This window comes from Lissotriton vulgaris, chromosome 1_1 (assembly GCF_964263255.1).
Source record: "Lissotriton vulgaris chromosome 1_1, aLisVul1.2, whole genome shotgun sequence".
NCBI classification, from domain to species: domain Eukaryota; kingdom Metazoa; phylum Chordata; class Amphibia; order Caudata; family Salamandridae; genus Lissotriton; species Lissotriton vulgaris.
Genome location: NC_141685.1, coordinates 2,026,632,287 through 2,026,646,303, shown reverse-complemented (window position 1 = coordinate 2,026,646,303; position 14,017 = coordinate 2,026,632,287). Strand labels below are relative to the sequence as shown.

The 14,017-nt window shown below is 46.9% G+C and overlaps 1 protein-coding gene across 1 annotated transcript in view; it reads left to right on the top strand.

Annotated features, from left to right (window-relative positions):
• The first annotated feature begins 2,935 nt into the window (after positions 1–2,935).
• The window catches only part of RASSF8 (Ras association domain family member 8), a 288,517-nt gene continuing 277,435 nt past the window's right edge, over positions 2,936–14,017 (top strand). The window contains exon 1 of the mRNA XM_086920270.1: positions 2,936–3,217. The gene's annotated coding sequence lies outside the window, so the exon portion shown is untranslated. The remainder of the gene's footprint in view (positions 3,218–14,017) is intronic.

Sequence of the window (14,017 nt, the reverse complement as noted above, 5' to 3'; positions counted from 1 at the left end):
CACACCCTTATCTCACCTCCTGACTAATATCAATCCTGTCCGTCAAGGCTCCTGTAGTATTCCATCTCACCTTTGCATAGGTATTTGCATGGAGAGCCTTCAGTATTCTAAATAGATCTATAGGAATTCCATACCCATCCAGAACTTCCCATAGGGTTACCCTTGATATCAGGTCGAATGCAGCTTACAAGTCAATGAAGGTGACACATAGATGGTTTCGCCTCATCTTAGTTCTAAAGCCCGCTTGTGGGTCTACGAGGATGTTAATCTCTTCTATCCAGTTATTGAACCTAAACAGCACCTGTCTACAAAAAATCTTTTGTGTGTTATCTTTTGTGTGTTAATCAGCAAACTTATAAGATCACAAACTTCTCATTTAGGTCCTTCAAGAAAGGGCCGGACTTGATGAGGTGGTTCTCCACTGGTCCTCCTCCTTCCTATACAACAGCACCCAAAGAATCAAAATCAAAAACTTTACGTCCGACCGACACCAGGTCAGCAGGGGAGTCCCCCAAGGTTCAGTGCTCTCCCCGCAACTTTTCAACATTTACACTGAACCTCTCACCACCCTACTCAATAAAGCCTACATTCCCTTCCATCTGTATGCGGACGATACTCAGACCAACTTGGAAACCTCCTCTATCAAGGAAATTCAAAGACTTAAGAACACAATGAGAGAAGTCCAACACTGCTGTCAAGTAACCACCTCAAACATAATCAAGACAAAACAGAAATACTCCTCAGAGAACCCCCAAATTGCGAAATGGCAAAAAGCTATTGATGCGCTCAACTGGAACCTCACTCTGGCCGACTCTGTAAAATCACTAGGTATCACGCTAGACCCGAAATTGGACAGAATCAAACACATTAAGAACTCAGCTAAGAGTGCCTTCCTTAACTTGAAGCTACTGAGCAAAATAAAACCTTTCATCCCGCCCAATGATCTCAAACAAGCCACCCAAGTATTGGTGTTGTCAAAACTGACTATGGGAATGCAGTACTCTCAGGAATAGAAAAAACACATCTTGCTTCCCTCAAAACAACTCTCAATGCGGCAGCCAGAACGGTCACTCGAATCAAGAAATTTGATCACGTTTCACCTGCACTCAGAAAACCAAATTGGTTCCCAGTTGAAATGCCGGCGAGCTTCAGAACAGCCTGCCTCATGCACAAAGCCTTGCACACCGGCAAACCAGAATATCTGGCTTCCAAACTCAAAAAAGCCGGTCAGACCATGAACCTCAGAAATGTTAGCACTCTTCTACTCATCTCGCTGAAAACAAGCAAACAAAAAAACGCGGCCCGGTCCTTCACCGGGAACATGCCCAAAATCTGGAACTCTATTCCCCATCACATCAGAACGATCCCATCTTTAGCGAAATTCAAAAATCAGCTCAAAGTCTTGTTCCTCGACTGTTCCATAATGAATCTATAGGAGCAGCCGGAACGCTGAAGCAGACACCGGGCACCGCTTTGTATCTGTGTACTCAAGACTTCTACCCCCGCCTCACCCATGACCCCATTCTCGTCACTCCTCCCCGAAATGGGAGCTCTGCTCATGATAGTAACTTTCCTCTAAGACTTTCCAAGACCTCAGTGCCTCATGGTAACGCTACGAATTGAAACTCTCCGTTCATGACATATACTATTAATGTATTGTGTGATTTTCTGTACTTCAACTGGTGTAAAGCGCTCCAATACCTTTGGGTCAGGCCAGCGCTATATAAAACTTCTTAAATAAAAATAAAATAAATAAACCGTATAACAATCATCAAATCCTCTTTTTTAATATTCTGCATTGCGATTATCAAATTTCTTGTATGTTTTATGTTGGTAAGGCTTAACTCCATTCATTATTTTGGCCTGCCTGCAGTAATCCTGTATTGTTTCAATATATTCCTGAGACTTTTGTGTATCTGTCTGATTTTGAATGTGTAATAAATCCATACTTAATCCTATTTTACAACTCAGGGTTTTACTATGTGGACAAATGGGTTACACTGTAATTGTTACAGTAATTGTTACATTGTAGTTGATCCTAGCTCCTTTCTATTCCTCAAGCACCTAGAAAGCTCCATTGCAGGGAGTAAGAAAAGGGAGACCAAATACTTTGTGTTAGCAGGAGCCAACAAATGACGAGGCAGAGGGAGCTACGGGTCTGCCACCACTGGAACAGCTCCTGCACGAGCCAAGCCATGGAACTGTTTGTCATGCAAATCATTGAACAAATATCATGTAAAATTGGATGAACTCTCTTCAAAATTAAAAAATGAGCACATTTCTTTTACATGCGTCAATTTTAACATTAATAAGTCACATTATAGGCTTATTGAGAGGCAATGGAGAAAAGGGGGGACTAGTGAACAAAACATTTGCCTAGGGTCACAGAGTTTGATTAAGTGGAGAAGCCGGGATTAATGCCAGGTTTTCTGGTTTCAATGTGTACATTACAGCCGCTAAATGGGTAACTATTTCTCTCTCATTTTTTTTTTACCTTAAATGTTAAACATAGGTATTTAGAAACTCGAAAGTCATATTAGTGTTTAAAGAATATAACGGAGAAGTTTACATTTTTATTTTTAGTAATTTGGGAAATGTAAAAAGACCGAAGAAATGGCTTTCATGAAGCGACGTATTTTCAGGCTATGGCGCCTAGAGCCTTGCGAAGGAGCGAAGCTGTTGTGTTGAAAGGAGCTGTGTCCCGCTGGCGGATGATGGGGTCCGGCACAGGTACCCCGGGCAGTCCAGGAGTTTAGCGGCTGCCGTGTGAGTGTGGAGGACCTTGCCTGGCTCTGGGTAGCTGGGTGATGGGAGGGAAGCCGAGACTGTAACCAGAGGACAAGCTGCTTCCAGCGAGGCTGACAGGAGGCGGACCGGGGAGGAGCCTCGCGCACGGGGCCGGACTGATGCACACACGCACGCAGCCCTGAAGAGAGGATAGCAGGCTTTGCTCGCAGGCTACAGGGACCCGGGCGCGCGCGCTGTCCTCCCGACAACTTTCCCGGACTTTAGCACCGGGGCTCTCTATTCACTCGAGCCCCTCGTTTTTTTGGGATTGACTGCGGCCGCAGCGCAGGGGATGGAAAGCGTGGGGCCGCGGAGCGGCTGGCAGGGGTGCTGGTGCCCAGCGGAGCGGTGAGGAATGCAGTCGGCTCCCGGGGCAGCCAAGAGAACTGCAGTGATCCAGGGACCTCCGGGAGCTCCGCAGCGCAGCACTGTAAGTACGTAGCGAGTGATGCCCGGCCCCAGGCGCAGGGGTTTGCAGCAAAATGTACACATTTGTTCCTTACGAGTTTCTTTTCCTACCCGGAGGCTAGTCCGGGACAAAAAAGTGAAGCCGCTGTCGAGTCGCCGAGGGCAGGCATTTTCCCCTCGTTTACCTACTGGAATGTGCGTCCCCTGGGTCTCGTACTTTGCAGTGTTGTGTTCAGCAAAGCGGCCAGTCTCTGCGCCGCTGTTCGGTCTTTTTTGGTGTTATTTGTTTCGCGAGTTCTCCCCTGTGATGAGAGGAAATCTGTGTTTTTCCCAAACAGGAAAGAACTGGATGCAGAAACAATGTGTGTGCAGGATGAGGCACGATGACTGGTCGGGGGTGGAGAGCGGTCATCTTGAACGCGTTAGTGGTTTTCTCTGGAGCTGTGTGCTCAGGCTGGCGTTGGGAAAGAACTGCGAACAATCTTGTGATTCGTCTCTGTTGACTTTTTAGACAGTTGGCAAGTACCCATTGTCGTGCTTTCTTTGCAGAAGACAGCAACAATAGTAGAATTATCTATTGATCCTGTCGGGCAGGGTTTGTTTGCATTTCTCCTTTTTTTATATAAAATAATCCGTTTTATTCCAGTAAGAGCGAGGCGATTTGATTAGCAGAGGCGCTGAATCAGCACGACTGCCGTGACTAAGCCAGGCACATTTAGTACCACGGGGGAGGCAGTATGTATCGGTGTGTGCCACAGAATGCAAGGGTCCAGTCAAGCGCCTAATGCTGATACTTGCCAGCTTCTAAGTGCTCAAATGATGGCAGAGGGGGTGTCCATAATTACACACTTAGCACTTAAGTAACGGGCGGTGCTTTGCTGTACTATACGAGCATGGTCTTTGTGGGAACCCCGCTACATCCCGAGATTTCGGGCAGCTTAATTTGAGAGTTTGTAACAACATTCTCATCTGGGGATGAATGTCACAAGGCTTCTTTGTAGAACAGGAGGAGAGCACGTCACTAGGTCACTACTTCAAATCACCATTAATGAAAGGACATGTGAGTCATGATTTCAGTTATAACTTTCAGTGCTTTAGATCCAAACATTACAGACCGCTACTACTAATGCTATTACCAGTGCAACCGCGAATGCTATCATTACTACTACCACTATTGCCAGAAGTGCAGTCCCTTGCACTAATATCGCTAGTACCACCTCTGGTACTATCATGACTGCACTGCTAGTGCTACTCCCAATACTACTGCAACTTCACCTACTAAACCAGTGACTGTTGTTACTACTACCAATGATACTACTACCAGAGCTACACCTGCTGCTGCTACTATAGTCACACCTGCAACTATAGTTACTACTACTGCTTCTACTGCCACCGCCGGAACTAGTACTAGCTTTACACCTACTACTTACTAACACTACTACTGCTTTTACCACTACTGCAGCAGCTAATACTACTACTAGTAACGTCGGGTTATATCCGATGTGCACCTTTCCATCAGGAATAGGTGACAGGACATTGACGCCCACAGCATCCTCAGGGTCACACCTGCTGGCATGTGATGCAGACCATGTGAGTGATGCATGTTTGTCCTCTGGGTTATGCAGACCATGCGAGTGATGCGTGTTTCTCCATTGGGTTATGCAGACCACGTGAGTGGTGCGTGCTTGTCCACTGGGTCATGCAGACCACCCGAGTGGTGCGTGTTTCTCCACTGGGTCATGGAGACCATGCGAGTGGTGCGTGTTTCTCCACTGGGTCATGGAGACCATGCGAGTGGTGCGTGTTTCTCCACTGGGTCATGCAGACCACGCGAGTGGTGCGTGTTTCTCCACTGGGTCATGGAGACCATACGAGTGGTGCATGTTTGTCCACTGGGTCATGTAGAACATGCGAGTGGTGCGTGTTTGTCAACAGGGTCATGCAGAATATGCGAGTGGTGCGTGCTTCTTGACTGGGTCATTCAGACCATGTGAAAGATGTGTGTTTCTCCACCGGATCATGCAGACCATGTGAGTGGTGCGTGTTTCTCCATTGGGTCATGCAGACTATGCGAGTGGTGCGTGTTTCTCCACTGGGTCATGCAGACCATGCGAGTGGTGCGTGTTTCTCCACTGGATCATGCAGACCATGCACTTGATGCGTGTTTCTCCACTGGGTCATGCGGACCATGTTAGTGATGTGTGCTTCTCCACTGGATCATGCAGACCATGTGAGTGGTGTGTGCTTCTCCACTGGATCATGCAGACCATGTGAGTGGTGTGTGCTTCTTGACTGGGTCATGCAGACCATGTCACGTGAGTGGTGTGTGCTTCTTGACTGGATCATGCAGACCATGTGAGTGGTGTGTGCTTCTTGACAGGGTCATGCAGACCATGTGAGTGATGTGTGTGCTTCTTGACTGGATCATGCAGACCATGTGAGTGATGTGTGCTTCTTGACTGGATCATGCAGACCATGTCATGTGAGTGATGTGTGCTTCTTGACTGGGTCATGCAGACCATGTGAGTGGTGTGTGCTTCTTGACTGGATCATGCAGACCATGTGAGTGGTGTGTGCTTCTTGACTGGGTCATGCAGACCATGTGAGTGATGTGTTGCTTCTTGACTGGATCATGCAGACCATGTGAGTGGTGTGTGCTTTTTGACTGGCTCATGCAGACCATGTCATGTGAGTGATGTGTGCTTCTTGACTGGGTCATGCAGACCATGTGAGTGGTGTGTGCTTCTTGACTAGATCATGCAGACCATGTGAGTGGTGTGTGCTTCTTGACTGGATCATGCAGACCATGTCATGTGAGTGGTGTGTGCTTCTTGACTGGATCATGCAGACCATGTGAGCGATGTGTGCTTCTTGACTGGCTCATGCAGACCATGTCATGTGAGTAATGTGTGCTTCCTGACTGGATCATGCAGACCATGTCATGTGAGTGATGTGTGCTTCCTGACTGGATCATGCAGACCATGTGAGGGATGTGTGTGCTTCTTGACTGGATCATGCAGACCATGTGAGTGATGTGTGCTTCTTGACTGGATCATGCAGACCATGTCATGTGAGTGATGTGTGCTTCCTGACTGGATCATGCAGACCATGTCATGTGAGTGATGTGTGCTTCCTGACTGGATCATGCAGACCATGTCATGTGAGTGATGTGTGCTTCCTGACTGGATCATGCAGACCGTGTCAGTGATGTGTGCTTCCTGACTGGATCATGCAGACCATGTGCGTGGTGGGTGCTTCTTGACTTGATCATGCAGACCATGTGAGTGGTGTGTGCTTCTTGACTGGCTCATGCAGACCATGTCATGTGAGTGATGCGTGCTTCTTGACTGGATCATGCAGACCATGTCATGTGAGTGGTGTGTGCTTCTTGACTGGATCATGCAGATCATGTCATGTGAGTGGTGTGTGCGTCTTGACTGGATCATGCAGACCATGTGAGTGATGTGTGCTTCTTGACTGGATCATGCAGACCATGTCATGTGAGTGATGTGTGCTTCTTGACTGGATCATGCAGACCATGTGAGTAGTGTGTGCTTCTTGACTGGCTCATGCAGACCATGTCATGTGAGTGATGTGTGCTTCCTGACTGGATCATGCAGACCATGTCATGTGAGTGATGTATGCTTCCTGACTGGATCATGCAGACCATGTGAGTGATGTGTGTGCTTCTTGACTGGATCATGCAGACCATGTGAGTGATGTGTGCTTCTTGACTGGATCATGCAGACCATGTCATGTGAGTGATGTGTGCTTCTAGACTGGATCATGCAGACCATGTGAGTGGTGTGTGCTTCTTGACTGGCTAATGCAGACCATGTCATGTGAGTGATGTGTGCTTCCTGACTGGATCATGCAGACCATGTCATGTGAGTGATGTGTGCTTCCTGACTGGATCATGCAGACCATGTGAGTGATGTGTGTGCTTCTTGACTGGATCATGCAGACCATGTGAGTGGTGTGTGCTTCTTGACTGGCTCATGCAGACCGTGTCATGTGAGTGATGTGTGCTTCTTGACTGGATCATGCAGACCATGTCATGTGAGTGATGTGTGCCTCTTGACTGGCTCGTGCAGACCATGTCATGTGAGTGATGTGTGCTTCCTGACTGGATCATGCAGACCATGTCATGTGAGTGATGTGTGCTTCCTGACTGGATCATGCAGGCCATGTGAGTGATGTGTGTGCTTCTTGACTGGATCATGCAGACCATGTGAGTGGTGTGTGCTTCTTGACTGGATCATGCAGACCATGTCATGTGAGTGATGTGTGCTTCCTGGCTGGATAATGCAGACCATGTCATGTGAGTGATGTGTGCTTCCTGACTGGATCATGCAGACCATGTCATGTGAGTGATGTGTGCTTCCTGACTGGATCATGCAGACCATGTCATGTGAGTGATGTGTGCTTCCTGACTGGATCATGCAGACCATGTCAGTGATGTGTGCTTCCTGACTGGATCATGCAGACCATGTCAGTGATGTGTGCTTCCTGACTGGATCATGCAGACCATGTCATGTGAGTGATGTGTGCTTCCTGACTGGATCATGCAGACCATGTCATGTGAGTGATATGTGCTTCCTGACTGGATCATGCAGACCATGTCAGTGATGTGTGCTTCCTGACTGGATCATGCAGACCATGTCAGTGATGTGTGCTTCCTGACTGGATCATGCAGACCATGTGAGTGGTGGGTGCTTCTTGACTGGATTATGCAGACCATGTGAGTGGTGTGTGCTTCTTGACTGGCTCATGCAGACCATGTCATGTGAGTAGTGTGCTTCTTGACTGGATCATGCAGACCATGTGAGTGGTGTGTGCTTCTTGACTGGACCATGCAGACCATGCCATGTGAGTGATGTGTGCTTCTTGACTGGATCATGCAGACCATGTCATGTGAGTGGTGTGTGCTTCTTGACTGGATCATGCAGACCATGTGAGTGATGTGTGCTTCTTGACTGGATCATGCAGACAATGTCATGTGAGTGATGTGTGCTTCTTGACTGGATCATGCAGACCATGTGAGTGGTGTGTGCTTCTTGACTGGCTCATGCAGACCATGTCATGTGAGTGATGTGCGCTTCCTGACTGGATCATGCAGACCATGTCATGTGAGTGATGTGTGCTTCCTGACTGGATCATGTAGACCATGTGAGCGATGTGTGTGCTTCTTGACTGGCTCATGCAGACCATGTCATGTGAGTGATGTGTGCTTCCTGACTGGATTATGCAGACCATGTCATGTGAGTGATGTGTGCTTCCTGACTGGATCATGCAGACCATGTCATGTGAGTGATGTGTGCTTCCTGACTGGATCATGCAGACCATGTCATGTGAGTGATGTGTGCTTCCTGACTGGATCATGCAGACCATGTCATGTGAGTGATGTGTGCTTCCTGACTGGTTCATGTAGACCATGTGAGTGATGTGTGCTTCCTGACTGGCTCATGCAGACCATGTGAGTGGTGTGTGTGCTTCTCCCTTAGGTCGAGCTGGTCCGGCGAGTGAAGTTGAAGTGTGTTTCTCCACTGTGAGTTGGAGCTTGCATCCCGTGTCCACACCTCATCTGCGTGGTCCTTTCTAGATAGCTTAGGGTGCAGCTGTCTGTGATCCAACATACGGTCTTCACCCGTGTATTACAATTAAGCCTGTGATTTGCAGCGCACGCACTAAGAGCCCGGTGACCTTTAGGCGCACTCCTGATCCGTGAAAGCTCTTGCATTTTAGTGCCCTTCGCGGGTGTTTAGGGAAGATCTTTTGTTGCCGTTTGGTGTTTTGAAGGTTACACACACGCCCATGGAGGAATCCCTCGCACCCCAGCAGCGAGGCATATGGACAGCACGTGAGGGATGCAGGGCGCTGTTTTACAGGTGCACACTCAGAGGGGCGATGCGCATGGGCCGCTGACATCCATTGTCAAGATGTGTTTCCCAATCTCGCTGAACGTAGCAGATGCTTTCATCTGTGCTCACTTCGAATCACTTTCATGTGGCACCTGGGCAGCATCAGACGGGGCACACACACAACCACGGCGCTAATGGGAGGCAGATAACAGAAGGCACAGAGCCAACGGTTGTGTCATATACCGGAACGGGCAGGAATGCTCTGGGCATGACCGTCGCGGAACATAGCACCTGGCCACCAGCGGACGGCATGGTGCCAGCGGTGTCAGCACGGTGCTTCAGCGTATGACTTCTGCTAAACTGATTCAGAGGCCCAGATCTTCACGTGAGGGAGGGCGCGCGCAGGAGCTGCCAGGCAGCTGTGAGTTCCAGCAGTGTTGTGGTGCCTGGTCTGTGCCATCCACAGCACCAACACACTCGATGCTAAGTGGAGAGCATGTAACTCTACGCTGTCAGCTGCTGTGCACTGCTCGCGCCGGCTTTGGTGCCAGTTGTGTTGGGGGGAAGGATACAACAGTTCCTCTCTGTCTGTGTCTGTCCACGGACGTTGTAGGCGTCGGCGGCGCCGCGGAGCTTGTGAAATTCAGACCCCCCAACCGTAGACGCTGATGTGTAAGGACACTGACGTCAGAGCGGCCATTACCAAGACAGCTGTCATCATTGCGTAGTGCAAGGTGCGCATCTTTGTGTCAGAGCCCGTTAAGTGCGAGAAGGAAGCCACCCGTTCACAGCTGGGCTACGGCAGGCGAGAGTGATCAATACAGTGCTTATGCTTCCATCTCAAGCTGAACCCTTCATTCTGATTGGAGTCCCGGAGTTTTGCTTATGCTTTGCACATGCCTTCTGTTTGACTTACATATCAATAAAGTGCAGCGGGTGTCAGCACACTACAGGAGTGAGTACAATGGAGAGTGGCAAGCCGGAGGAGGAGGCCGCATGAGTCTGGGGATTGACGGAGAGGGCTGTGGCAGAGCCAGTCATAGGGAGCACGATTGTCCAAGGCCGCTGAGCCTGTCTGGAGGTGCGTGGGTCCCTTCTGCAGAAGCCATGGATGCTTGAGAGGGCCTTCATGGGTGACCAGTGGAGAGGAGCTGGGGTTGAGGGTGTGTGCCGCCCTTCATGAGGCCTCTGACCAGCCTTGGTGAGGACTGTTGGGCGTACTCTAGGCCACTTGACTCACTCCGCCTTGTATATGCTCACTCAACCATTGTATATACTCACTCCACCATAGTATATACTCACTCTACTATAGTATGTACTCAAGCTACCTTAGTATATACTTACTCCATTAATGCATGTGCTCACTCGACCATGATATGCACCTCTCTTGTTCTTAGTGCAGGACGAATGTAAACCGAGTTCCGAGGTTCGGTTTCAGGGTTGCACAGACTAAGGAAAGGCAGAGGGATATTGATAAGGTCCTGTAAGTCAAGATGCATGTAATATGTCGTTTTGTGGTGTGGAGATAGTCAGTCAGGGCACATACATGCATGATAATCAAAGTACTACTTAGGGTGTGTGGGGGGGGGGTGTACAGTCTTGCATATGATCAAAAACGCCGCTTGACCCCAAAATCATTTGATGCTCGTATTTAGATGCCAGCCTTGATAGAAGTATGGTGCAAAAGTTATTACATATCTACAGCAAGACATATCTGCTGTAGCTAGCCGAGTCCGTGCCAAATGAGTACACACTTACACTGTATGATGAGATTCTTGTGAATATTGGTCATCAACCCTACTCAATGGAAGGCGATCCACAGGCTGTTTTAGGATTGGTGACTACACATTTTGGAGTTTCACCAAACTGTAAAACATTCTGTTTAGTAAAAGTAGTGTAGAACTACATACACCACTAATGCCACACATGAATCAACACAATATCTGTGACATATTCCAGCGTGGACCTCAAAACTAGTATGAGTCAAGCAGTGCCCGCAAGAAGTACACACAGCAGAGCTGTGTAATTCGCACCTGGTTGTACTCCTCACACTGATGCACACAGAGAGGTGGAAGCCCAGAAGCATTACAGCATCCTGCATTTCTGTTGTGATGTGTCCTCTGTGTCCGGCATAGGGGTCTATTCTGACTACCACTAGGCTCATTCACCGTTGTGTGTTTCCATTTAATATTTATAACTTTTCATCCATGTTGAAGGGTTTTTTCAATAACAATTAGCAGTTGGAATTCAAAGATATATTGTGCAACCTCCTCACCCCACCCTACCTTCATAACATTTGTTCCCTGGCATAGATCTTGTATCTTGTATCGAGATTGTGGGACATTTTTGAAAAACTCTCTAAGTTGTTTCAAAGGCCAGATTTTGAGTGAGAATACATTTGATTAACTATGTGATTCACTGATGGAATAGATTGATGAGCAAGCCATCCCATTCTGAGGGTTCCCGTATCCTTTAAAAGGACAAAGATGTGTGGCTGGTGCAGGAGGACGAGGTACAGCTCAAAGGGATCCTAACCAACAAGTGGCTCTTTCATTTCCATTTCTGTTCATGAGCTCTTCACTGGTTTGGGTGACTGGTGTCCATATTCTGCTCAAAGAATGTTTAAAGCAGGTAAGTATGGAAGCTACCATTGCAGTATTAGTCTTGCTTTGCTTCTGTCATGAAGAAACCCATCACTGATTGCTAATTTGTCAGTGATGGTGTGATCTTCAGAATAGCTGCAGCTCTGCTCCAAGGAGGTTGAGGGCTCTGGGAACTGGGGACATGGCTTATTTAACCCCCTGGCTGCGGCCGCGATTCTGCGCCTGTGCGGCACATTCCAATCGCGAGTGCGGTCATGACGGCCATGAGCCTTCATCAGCATGGAAGGGGTTATTTGCTTTTGTATATGGAAAATTTTACTTTCAATAAAAAAAATATTTTGAAATTAAAAAAAAAAAAAAAAAGGTTCTTTTCTGTCCAGGGCAAGGAAGATGCTCTTCTGCAAGCATGGGGGTGATAACAAAGCTTTCAAGGGGCCCTCGTTTGGATGCTCAGACCTCTTTATTTGCATAAAATGGTCACTTTCTTGCTGTGGCCCTCCAAAACATCTACTGATGATTGTCATTCCTATTCACCATAACGTTAAGAAGCATCAGAAGCCGGTGGTAGTATTTACTTTCTTCATCATGTTGCAATTTATGCAAGGGAAGGTTTCCTGGCATTTAATGAAACAAAGATATACCTTGAGCTTTTTTGACACTAAGGCACTATTTGTAAATGTGTTTACTTCTGGATCTGTTCTCCTTTTTGTACAGATATTCCTCCAAGAGGATCTTGCTGATCTTTGGAGGGAATAATGTTGCATGAACGTCGTCATCATGAACTTCAAAGTTTATGTCTAGGCTTGCTTCCCTTAAAACTATAATTGAAAAGCCATAAACCTGCCCGTGTTAAAAAGACATAAAAATATTAGTCATTGGAGTTGCTAAAAGGGTTCCCTCCAGGCATGCGCTTAAAAAAACGCTTGTGCAATAATATGAATAGGCCTAATGGAACAATTAAAATATACTTTCAAGGTGTTATGAGATGATTCGACAAGAGAAAACACGCACAGTGAGGATGTTCAAATATATAAGTGATAGGCGTCTTATCCTAGTAATAGAAAAAAAGGCTTTAGTCCAGTACTTATCAGTGTTCCAATTCAAAGGAAAGTCTGATAAAAATTGCTGTTTTGTTTCTTAGTGAGTTGTGCAACATATGCTCTTACCACTTGAGGGACTACTTTATTTCAGGGACTTGTTCTTGCATCAGTAGATGATATGGCAAGTTGAAATTTCACAAACAAGGCTTTCAAACAGAATGGTTGAATGTCACCCAGCCAGAGAGCACAGGATCAAAAGATCCTTTAAGATTGATATAAACTGGATGCTGGTGACTTTTCCTATCTCCTTGGAGTTGCATTTCCATGCACAGTTCAAGAAAGCATCTTCTTTCTTATTAAATTAATATCAGTACCTGCTGGTGAACTATGCAAAGCAGCCTTTCCATCTCTAGAATGGTCAAGGGAACATGGCCAAATCAAATAAAGCTAATATCAAGTTAATATCAATACGTTTGCTAGGAACATTATATCTCCCAAGACCCTTCTCAATGGTGTTAAATCATTACAGATGCTAAGCCATAGGATACTTGGACTTGGATGTGATCACACCTCCGGATGCCTCTAACCCCAGCTCCATGTGAAGATGGGTTGTGCAATTACTGCTGGGAAGGGATATAAGTTATTTTTAAAAAAAAGCGTTCTCGGTTACTTTCTGTTTAATATGACATATGTGGCACCACACCCTTCAGCCCTAGAGATATTCTGGAAGTGCTAGGGCTGTGAATAAATTGAACTTCATTGTACGTACATGTCTGAAAGCTCTACTAGGAAAACGGTCTGTTGCTGCACCACATCTGGAAGCATTTACTGCACTCCTGCCTATATGCCTTTATCAGCAGTTATTCCTGGGGCTGGAATCTGAAGCCAAAGCAATCAAAATGTTCTCCCATCTGTTTTTGTTGCCTCCCTGCTACCAAGTGGGAGCCAAGGCAGGACATTGACATTTTGTACAATTAATTTTGAGTCCTCTTTCTACGCAGGACTGTCGGAGTTAATTAACATTTTTTACTATCGATTAGTATTGTAGAAACTGTTGCTGCAAATAGTAAATTTGAATCTAATTCCAAACGGACCGAAAGTGTCAGCAACAATGGACCTAAATCCTTCACCACATCATTTATGTAAGGTGAAAACAGTAATAAGTGAGAGTGTGGCTCCCTAGAAAACGCCTTTGCATAGAAAGTGTTTAGTAATGTCACCTTCCCCACCCATTACAATGTCTGTTAGTGTTCAGGTATTTCACGAGACCATCCAGAAAAGCTTCCAGGATCACAGTTGGAGGTAATTTAGGTGTCTA